Source organism: Poeciliopsis prolifica, unplaced genomic scaffold (genome assembly GCF_027474105.1).
Source record: "Poeciliopsis prolifica strain line A6 unplaced genomic scaffold, Auburn_PproV2 SCAFFOLD185, whole genome shotgun sequence".
Classification (NCBI taxonomy): Eukaryota; Metazoa; Chordata; class Actinopteri; order Cyprinodontiformes; family Poeciliidae; genus Poeciliopsis; species Poeciliopsis prolifica.
This window is the reverse complement of record NW_026562560.1, coordinates 243039-254212: the sequence shown is the minus strand read 5'-3', so window position 1 is coordinate 254212 and position 11174 is coordinate 243039. Positions and strand designations below refer to the sequence as shown.

The following is an 11174-nucleotide window of genomic DNA, read 5'->3' as shown; positions in this document are numbered from 1 at the left end:
AGGAAACATCTCCTGATTGCAGCAACAGGAAGGGTCAGAGGTCAGATCAGATCAAACTTAACTCCTGGCCTCCAGCAGAAACTGTTTGTTTGTTTGTCAGTGCAGAGATCTGGTCTCTAGCGGCTCCTCTGGGCTCAACGGTTTCAGGAAGAGGTCGTGACCTCAGCAGCCGCTTCTACTGGAGATGGTGTCAAATTTCCATCTATCATTTACGTTTATGGTCTTGCTAAACAACTTTTGCCATTTTTTGTTATTGTTTTTTACAGAAGTAACAAAACAACATAATTAAATTTCAAAAACTTATTGGATAACAAATTTATCTCAAATTAATAGTTAATTCCCAAATTAACTCTTAGTTTGTGAATGGAAAGATGAAATAAAAGCGATCATTGTTTTGTTATATAACTGTGACTCTGTGCAGCTGGACTTCAGTATGAAGCTCCTCACTGATCAATGGGGAGATTAACTAAAAAATAATGGGTATTTTTAATGATTATAATAATACAAAACTAAAACAGAGGCAGGTTTAAACTGAGGAGGTTGTTGCATGTAGTAAATCACAGAACATGAAGGCCGACATGCAGCTTCTCCCTCCGTTCTGTTATCAAGGTGAGATTATAACCACAAACATCATCCATCCAGCTAAAGTATGTTTCTAAACATGTTCTTTATATTCTACCAGTTTCTCAGAAATTAATCAATAAAATGTTTTCTCATCAGATTTTTCCATTCTTTCTTTTGTTACATAAATATTTTCTCCCAGAGAGAAGCTCAGAGTTTCCAGCTGAAACAGGAAGTGAGAGAAACCTGCAGCTCTCTGGAAACACAGCAGACTCTCTGTCTGCAACATGACAGCATCACATTAAAGACTTTTAAATGTTCACATTTTATTTTATGTGTTTGCTGATCAAGTTAAATGTTTGTGTTTTTACTGAGATCCAGTTTAAATGAAATTCATCTTGTAAAAACATGAAATCCTGCAAAATGCAGCAAGATTTGGTTTGTAACTTAACATCAAACTTCTTGGATGAAACTAAAACAAAATGTAACAAATACATGAGGGAAAAACTTTCAACAACATTTTCTTTACCGTGTGAATAAAACATTATAACTGATAAAAACAACAGATAGAAATAAACTCTGAGCAAAGAAACAGAAAATGCAGTGAAAGTTTTTATCAGCTCCATCAGACGATCCCACAGATCGGTCAGAAACACACAGAACTTCATGTCAGATTTTATCTGCTGCTGAAAACATGAACCAACAAATGTCAGAAAACAGAAACTTTATTTATTTTACCAGAAAGTTTTACATTCTAAGATATCAACCAAATTCACATGAAGCTAAAAGCTGCTTTTAATCTGTTGAATGTGGGTTAGGACATTGATGGCTGCACAGTGGTGCAGTTGGTAGCTCTGTCGCCTTGCAGCAAGAAGGTTTTGGGTTGATTCCCGGCCCGGGTCCTTCTGCACAGAGTCTGCATGTTCTCCCTGTGCTTGGTGGGTTCTTCCTCCCACTGTCCAAAAACAAGACTGTCAGGTTAATTGGTCTCTCTAAGTTAAGGTGTGTGTGTGTGTGTGTGTGTGTGTGTGGGTGTGTGTGTGTGTGTGTGTGTGTGTGTGTGTGTGTGTGTGTGTGTGTGTGTCTCTGTGCTCAGACTAGTGACCTGTCCAGGTGACCCCGCCTCTCGCCCAGAACGTAGCTGCAGAGGCACCAGCACCTCCTGACCCACCAGGGACAAGGTGTTAGAAATGGATGGAGGACGTTGATCCATTATCAGCAGAACCAGCGTCCTTAGAGGCGGTCCAAACTCCTCTGATCAGAATCTGTAAAACTTTGAGGTTTCAGGAGGAAGTCAGAGCTGCAGCTGCAGGTTGTTCAAATTTATCTTCAACAAGAGAAAACATGCAAAGATAGAGCTGCTTACCGACTATAGAAAGGTGTAAACTGCTGTAATAAATAAATATTTATCCACATATTCAGAAACGTCTCAATAATCTTTAACTCACCACTTTGTTTGCCAGCTGCCAATAAACAGCAGAGAAGAGGAATCAGACGTGGAAAAGTGGAGAACAAACAAAGCCTCCATGTTTTTGTCTGGAGGAAAAGTGGCTGAGATGTGATATTTTTCTGGCTTGCTAACATTTAGCACATAACACAGTTTGTCTGTTAAAGTGTCATTGTGTGGATCAGGATCAGGCGCTGCTCATTTATTACATCTAGAGATGTTTTAACATGTTAGTTTCAGGAAATGTCAAATTCTCTGAGTCACTTTCAGCTTGTTTTGAAGTGCAGGTTATAAATTACACACCAGTTTTTAAATGACATAAATAGATAAAGTTGCAGTTATTCTAAAATTATTATAAAATCAGTTTAGGATTAGGATTAGGGTTAGGATTAGGGTTAGGATTAGGATTAGGGTTAGGGTTAGGATTACTGTTCAAATCAGAGAAATAATACAATCTGACTATTCTGAGTGTCAGAATGAGCTAAAAACACAACATGTGATCTCTGTGCTTATGAACGTTTCATATTTTCCTCTAATAACTATGAGCTGCATTTTGTTTATTCAGGAACTTTGCTTTGTGTTCCTGGTTTCTGGTACGGCCGTAAATGTGACGCACAAGCCTCCAGTGCTAACAGCGATGAGGACAGCGGCTCTTCTCTCGTCCACTGGGTTAATGTCTGCTCCTGAAATGATCTGATTGGTGGTTGGAAAAACTCTCACTGTGTTCAAGTTGTGCTAAAGGAGTTAGCCAATCATCTCAATGCTAAAACTGTAGCAGCTAATGCTAATGTTAGCATCCACAGTCCACATTTCTAAAAAAGTTCCTGAAATCTGGAAAGATGAATGGATGGAATAAAACTTTGATCTGATCTGTTGGTTAAAAACCTGAAAAACAATTAAAAACTATAAATATTTTATTTTTGAGTTCTAATGTTTATTCAGGATTTAGCAGGAAAAAGGAATTTTGAATGGAAAATGTTGTCAATATCTAGTTTTCAATTAAAATATGATAAACTAATTACAGACCCTGCAGGAAACTGAACAATGTTTCCTAGTTTTCAAATATATTTTATGGTAAATTTGTGGGATTAGCAGATTAATGTTCCTGAGTCTTATTTATAAGAGTAATAGAGAAAATATTAACTCTTCATTTTGTTTTAATTTAGAGTTAATAGATGAAATCAGAGTGATTATTTATCAATATATCAGTGGATTAAGTCAGTGCAGAAGGATAAATAATGCAGATTATTCATTAATATTTACTGAATTAATCTGACAGTTGAAAACTCATCATCATCTCTAATTAATCTAAATCTATGTTTCCTCCTCCAGAGTTTTATCATGAAAGCTGATCAGAACATTTAGCAGAACAAACTTCCTCCTTCCAACCAGAAGAAACTCTGAGATAAATGAAGCTGCATGTCATCAGAGTTAATCTGGATTACAGACATTTTCTAAGAATTATTAACATTTTAATCAGACTGAGCTGCAGGATCTATAAAGTTCAGTGTTTCAACAATAATTTGCTTCTTCATAGTTTTGCAGCAAATGGTGAAAATTAGGAGTAAAATGATCAGAACCAGGAGATTCTTGTTTTTAATATTTTTACCGTTTGTGTGGGCTGATAGAGAAGAAAGTGAGTAAAATTTTTATTGCTTCCTTTATTTTATTATCATTCAGATTTGAGCAGATTATTGCTTTCAAAGTGAGGATGAAACAGGAAATGCAGTGAAAATATTAATAATAAATATTGAAACATGATTCAGTAACTCTGTTATTTCTGGTCTCATATTTTTCTGATCATTTACTCACCAACATGTCTCCCTCTGACTAATAATCTCACAATTCAGATTTTGTTGTTTGTGAGAAAATTTAGAAAATTAAAACACAGAAAACATTTTAATGTTTTTTTCTTTGCCGTATTGAATAAATGTTATTTTATTATTTCACAGATGAATCCAGAATTACTAACAGGAGTTTCAGGTTAAAACTAATATTTTATTTCTGCAAACAGGTTTTTTCTATCTCACAGTAATATTTATATTTTATAGCAGCAGCAATAGTCCAAACCTGAAGCTGATAAATGAAGGAAGGAGCTAAAGATTAGGGGGATGGCAGATGTTATGTCCCTCAGGCACATTATAATTATTGTTATTTTTTCTGGATTGTTTTGTATTGACTTTAGTTGAATGACTTTCTGTTTAATAAACTTTGGAGTTTGGATAACTCCTCTTTTGTAATCTGGTCTTGTTAATCGGTGGCTGATGGTCAGCCTGTGAATAGGTTGGACCAGGTAAAGTCCAGCACCACCAAACAGCCCCGTTCTGATGGATGCCACGTCTCCAGCCTGACATGCGCTTGTTTTTATCAGCTCTTTGTTTGTTTGCTGTTTTTTGTCCGTTGTGATTTTGGCCTGGTGGGACCGATTGTCCTGTTTTCAATACTTTTCTTTGCAGTGGATCCTTATTCCGGGTGCAGCAGGGCTTCCACGGCCTGCATCGGGTCGGCCCCCTGCTGGACCGTTTGGTTCTTTTTGGTCGGCTCACCGGGTCCAACTTTCTGTTCATACTTTGGGATTTTCTTTGAGGAACTGAGGATTTAATTCTCTCTGTTCCTCCACAGAAAACAAAAAGAAGCTGAAACAAAAGAATCAGTCAAGAGAGTTTTGACATAAAATGATGTTTTTAATCCTCATTTTGCCTTAAATATGTTAAATATTTCTCATATATGTTGAGCCCTTTGTGGCCGTAACAGCAAAGAGCCTCTAAGGTTTGGATTGTATTAAAGATAAATAATCAATAGCAGCAAACAGAAAGCTGATCAATGATAACAGATTTATTGATGGAATGTCAAGAAATATGTTTTCATTAATCATTGGAAATGTTATAAAGTATTTTAACATGTTATTATTAAGCAGAAACATAAATAAACCAGGAATATTTTTAATGATTCTCCTGCTGCATCAGAGCGATTCCTCCATGTTTCCTATCAGAACCAGAACTTTTGGTTCAGTGAACATCATCTGGATCATGGAGACTATTTGCTGAGATCTTGTTTCCAGGCAGGTTTTCTATGATCCTTCAGAGGGATCTGGGTTTCCTCCTCAACACCTTTACACTCAACTTTCTTCTGCTTTTATTGTTGCAGACTCTGAAACCAGCATGTCCTGTGTTATCAACCAGGACTGTATTTTACCATGTCGGTTTGAGAAAAGGATCAACTACATGGAATGGTATCTATATCAAACATCATCTATGATTGTCTCCTATGACCATCGTGGCTCCAGAACCTCTGAGAGCTTCAGATCCAGAGCGTCTCTGTTTGAGGATCAGATCTCCAGAGGAAACGGCGACCTGCTGCTGAGAGGAGTGAAGGTTGATGATGAGGGACGATATGTGTGCAATGCAGTGATTAATGACATCTATTATAGAAATTCTGTTGACTTTACCATAGAAGGTAAAACACTTTAACCTGAAAACATTTTATTGATTCATATTTTGAGTTTTTATGTTTTGGTTCCAGGACATTTATCTGCTTAATAGTTCTTTATTTTCTCATGTTTCTGCTGCAGCTCCAGGTTCTGACATCAGAATCCATCAGGATGGAAACAGAACCACCTGCAGCTCAGAGGGGATCTACCCTCAACCTGAACTCACCTGGTCCACTGAGCCTCCATCCAACACGGCTCTGCAGAGGAGAACCACAGTCCATCAGACTGAGGAGAAGCTTTATGACATCAGCAGCTTTCTGATGGGTCCAGACGGTTCTGATCGGATCTACAGCTGCACCATCAGAACCAGGAGGAACTGGTGGAAAACAAGTTTAACCAGAGCAGGTCAGCAGATGGACAGAAAGTTCTGATATCATTTAATAAACAGTTTTTTGTTTACATTTAATTTGACTTTACTGTAATGTTTACAGTACTACTGTAAACATTACAGTATTACTGTAAACATTACAGTATTACTGTAAGCACTACAGTATTACTGTAAACATTACAGTATTACTGTGATGCAGATTAGAAAATGAAACATCCAGAGGTTTCTGGATCCAGCTGTGTGTGATCCACTGCTTCCGGCTCCACGTCCCTCGGATCGGATGCGTGTTTCTCTCCCTGCTTTGCGTTCTGCCAGACCTGCTGCTCTGTAAGCTGCTGCGTCTCTCATTCTACCCGGCCTCTCGCTCAGCTGCTCCTTTTATTGCCCCATTTCTGGGTTGCCCCCATTGCAGCTGAGGGGCAACAGCTGTGTGAAGTGAAGTGGACGTCTCCAGAGACAGCAGCCGCAAAAGGAATCAGCACACATGCAACTCAACATAAACCCAAAATAAATATATCAGCAAATGTAGAAACCAGGGAAATAACTGAAAATGGCCACATTGCTACACAATGCCTCCATGTTTCCTATCAGAACCAGAACTTTTGGTTCAGTGAACATCATCTGGATCATGGAGACTATTTGCTGAGATCTTGTTTCCAGGCAGGTTTTCTATGATCCTTCAGAGGGATCTGGGTTTCCTCCTCAACACCTTTACACTCAACTTTCTTCTGCTTTTATTGTTGCAGAGTCTGGAACCAGCATGTCCTGTGTTATCAACCAGGACTGTATTTTACCATGTCGGTTCAGGAATCGGGTTGCCAACATGACATGGGAGCGTGAAATACCAAAATCAGGGATTGTAAGTTATGACCAGGGTAACATCAGAATCTCTGAGAGCTTCAGATCCAGAGCGTCTCTGTTTGAGGATCAGATCTCCAGAGGAAACGGCGACCTGCTGCTGAGAGGAGTGAAGGTTGATGATGAGGGAACATATGAGTGTCATGTTTTTACAACTGGCATCTATTATAGACGTTCTGTTGTCCTTGAGATAGAAGGTAGGACATCTTCATTTGAAAACCTTTCATTCAAAGAAGATTTGGATAGTTTGTATTTTGTTGTTGTGGGATGTTTCTGATGTGAAATTGTTCATTTTTTATTCTCTTATTTTCAGCTCCAGTCTCTTCAGTCAGAATCTATCAGGAAGGAAACAGAATCACCTGCAGCTCAGAGGGGATCTACCCTCAACCTGAACTCACCTGGTCCCCTGAGCCTCCATCCAACATGACTCTGCAGGACAGAACCACAGTCCATCAGACTGAGGAGAAGCTTTATGACATCAGAAGCTCTCTGATGGTTACAGATGATGATGTAGATCTGTTTTACTCCTGCGCCATCAGAACCAGGAAGAGCTGGAGGATAGCAGTTCTAAATTTTCCAGGTCAGCAGATGTACAGAAAGTTCTGATATCATTTAATAAGCTGTTTTTTTAGTTTCTTCCTTACATTTGATTTGACTTTTTCTTGAAACCTCATGAAACATCCAGAGGTTTCATGAGGTTTGATTCACATTCAGAGGGATTTTATTTTAATGCCTTTCTAAACCCCATTTTACCGTCAGCAGGACAATGAGAGGAAGCCTAATTTAAAATGCATCCACCTGTAAATGAAAAGTATTTGTTCCAACATTATAACTGATGGTAAACAGTGAAACGTATTGTGAGGAAAAACACTTTGACATTCTGGACAATGATCTGGTCACTTTAAGGCTGACTTTGTGGAAACGTTTGTCAAGAAAAATGGAAAAGATCAAAGCAGGTTTAAAAGTTTTATTCCTATGAAGATGCAGAAATAAAGAAAGAAAATGCTACATGCTAGCTGTGCTATTATTATTATTATTATTATTATTATTATTATTATTATTATTATTATTATTATTATTATTATTATTATTATTATTATTATTATTATTATTATTATTATTATTATAGTTAAACTAGGAATAAAATGGAAACAATCTCCAGGTTGAGCATCAGAAACCAGATGCTTAAAGTTTATAATTATTAACATTTATTCATAAAAATGTTGGCAGCTGATGAAACCAGCGGAGCCACCAGGGGCGCTTCCAGCCTCACACAAATAAACGCTACAGAAACGAATCAGTAAAGCAACAGGCAGCACAAATTAAAATGATTTAAATAAATGAAAACGGAAAACCATCCATCCATTTTCTGGTGACCTTTCTCCCCAACGGGGTCGGGTGGTGCTGCATGTTTCTGCTGCAGCTTCAGGTTCTGACATCAGAATCCATCAGGATGGAAACAGAATCACCTGCAGCTCAGAGGGGATCTACCCTCAACCTGAACTCACCTGGTCCACTGAGCCTCCATCCAACACGACTCTGCAGAACAGAACCACAGTCCATCAGACTGAGGAGAGGCTTTATGACATCAGCAGCTCTCTGACGGGTCCAGACGGTTCTGATCGGATCTACAGCTGCACCATCAGAACCAGCAGGCAAGAGTCACCCTGGACAGGTCTCCAGTCTGTCGCAGGGCAACACAGAGACAAACAGGACAAACAACCATGCACACACACACTCACAACTTGGGAGAATTTGGAAAGACCAATAAACCCGACATTCATGTTTTTGGACTGTGGGAGGAAGTCAGAGAGAACCCACGCATGCACAGGGAGAACATGCAAACTCTGTGCAGAAAGACCCGGGCCGGGAATCGAACCCAGGACCTTCTTGCTGCAGGGCCACTGTGCAGCCCAAACCTGAAAACATATTAGTAAAATATAAAGTCAATCAAAAGTTGCTTCACTGCAGACTGTGAGGCAAATGAAGCTCTAGAATAATAATTATTCTGATTATAGATCAGTTATAGATATTAGGAACGAATTGAATGAACAAAACTCAGGTTCAGGATTTACATTTAGTTCAGAGTTTTAACTGTTAAGCAATAATTTGTTTCTTCATAGATTTACAGAAAAAGGTATAAAAGTTTGAATCTCATCAATAAAGATAAATAATCAAAATACCAGCAAACAAAAAGCTGCTCAAAGGTTCTGCATCAGAGCGATTCCTCCCTGTTTCCTATCAGAACCAGAACTTTTGGTTCACTGAACATCATCTGGATCATGGAGACTATTTGCTGAGATCTTGTTTCCAGGCAGGTTTTCTATGATCCTTCAGAGGGATCTGGGTTTCCTCCTCAACACCTTTACACTCAACTTTCTTCTGCTTTTATTTATTTATTGCAGGGATTGGAACCAGAATGTCCTGTGTTATCAACCAGGACTTCATTTTACCATGTCGGTCAAGAACGGGACCAACAACATGGAATGGAAACATGGAACCACTCTGATTGTCTCCTATGACCATCGTGGCTCCAGTTACTCTGAGAGCTTCAGATCCAGAGTGTCTCTGTTTGAGGATCAGATCTCCAGAGGAAACGGCGACCTGCTGCTGAGAGGAGTGAAGGTTGATGATGAGGGAGGATATGAGTGCACTGCAGTGATTAATGGCTTCTATCATAAACATTTTGTTTTCCTTGCAGTAGAAGGTAGGTCACTTTATTTAAAATAAAAACTTTATAGAAATAAGATTATAAAAGTTACATTTATATTTTGTTCTTCTGACAAATTGTTCATTTATTTCATGTTTCTGCTGCAGCTCCAGGTTCTGACATCAGAATCCATCAGGAAGGAAACAGAACCACCTGCAGCTCAGAGGGGATCTACCCTCAACCTGAACTCACCTGGTCCACTGAGCCTCCATCCAACACGGCTCTGCAGAGCAGAACCACAGTCCATGAGACTGAGGAGAAGCCTTATGACATCAGCAGCTCTCTGACGGGTCCAGACGGTTCTGATCGGATCTACAGCTGCACCATCAGAACCAGGAGCAACCAGAGGAGAGCAACTTTAGCTGAACCAGGTCAGCAGATGAACAGAAAGTTCTGATATTTAAAATCTTTGCTGTTTTTGTTTCTTTTTACATTTAATTTGACTTTTACTTGAATCTTCAGACGTCTCAGGTTCTGGTTCTGGTTCTGGTTCTGATTCTGCATCCGAACCAGGAAAAGCAGCATTCAGCTTCTATGCTCCACAAATCTGGAAGAAACTTCCAGAAAAGTGTAAAAGAGCCAAAAACACGGAGTTCCTTTAAATCAACCAGTCAAAGTTTATTTGTATAGCAGCTCAGCAACAAGGCTTTTCAAAGTGCTTCACATCATAAAGACCCAAAAGAAACACAATGAGAAACATCTTCAGTCGTTACACATCAGATTGTTCATTAATATTTAAAGCAATAACTGGAACATTGATCAGTATATTTCACTATCATTGATGATTGTGATGCCTTCTGACTAAATGTTATTGCTTATTTCATCACTGGTTACTGTTTCATAATGTGAAGCAGTTTGAACTGCTTGTTGCTGAAACTGAACTCATAAACTTTGCTTTCTCAGGTGCTGAGGTTCCAATCAGCTGCACTTCCTTCAACATTTCTGCGTCCAGTTTGGTCTGGAGGTTCAACCAGCGTCAGATCATCCTGACCAAGACTGACAGAAACATCTACAACATCTCAGAGGAGTGGGAGGAAACATGTGAGGGATGTTTCAGCGTCCGGCAGCCTCACCTTACAGAATGTGACCTCAGATCAGGAGGGAGTTTACAGCTGTGAGCTCAGTGATGATGAGGAGACGATGATAACTCAGCTCTATCTGAGGAGGACTGGAGGTAACAGGATCAGGATTTCAGCTTCATTAGATGCTCACAATCTGACATTGTAAACTATAAATGAGTCTTTAAGCTAAACTCCTGAACTTCTTTGGTTCCAGAGAATCTGGTGGTTCCTGAACTCATCAGACGGACGGTGGTTTGTGTTGTGATTGCAGCAGCAGCAGCTGGATTCATAATGTTCTACAAGAAGAAAATGGAGGAAAGTGAAGCTCTGCAGCTTTAAAGCTTTCATTCACATTCAGAGAGTGGTTTTGTTTTAATGCCATTCTCCCATTTTACCCTCAAGATGATTGATGAGCTGTGATGGTTCCACTAAATGATCAGCTTCATGTTCTTGAGATGATTCTCATATTTGGAGATATTTCTGTTTTTAATTTTAGGATTTCATCTTCTGCCCAGCAGGGGGCGCAGCTAAACATGGTTTTTATATTCTACCAGTTTTCTCAGAAGTGCATCAATAAAATGTTTATTTCTATAGAAAATTAGTTTTTTATTACATCTATTAATGATTTATGAGCTTTTATGATTTACAAGCTTTATTTAGTTTTACATTATTAGTTCTTTATATTTAGTTTTTCCTCACATTTGTACATATTCCTGTTT

General features: G+C 38.8%; 1 pseudogene; it reads left to right on the top strand.

Annotated features, from left to right (window-relative positions):
• The first annotated feature begins 6649 nt into the window (after positions 1-6649).
• On the top strand, positions 6650-10913 carry LOC129356680 (butyrophilin-like protein 2; annotated as a pseudogene).
• Positions 10914-11174: the final 261 nt, after the last annotated feature.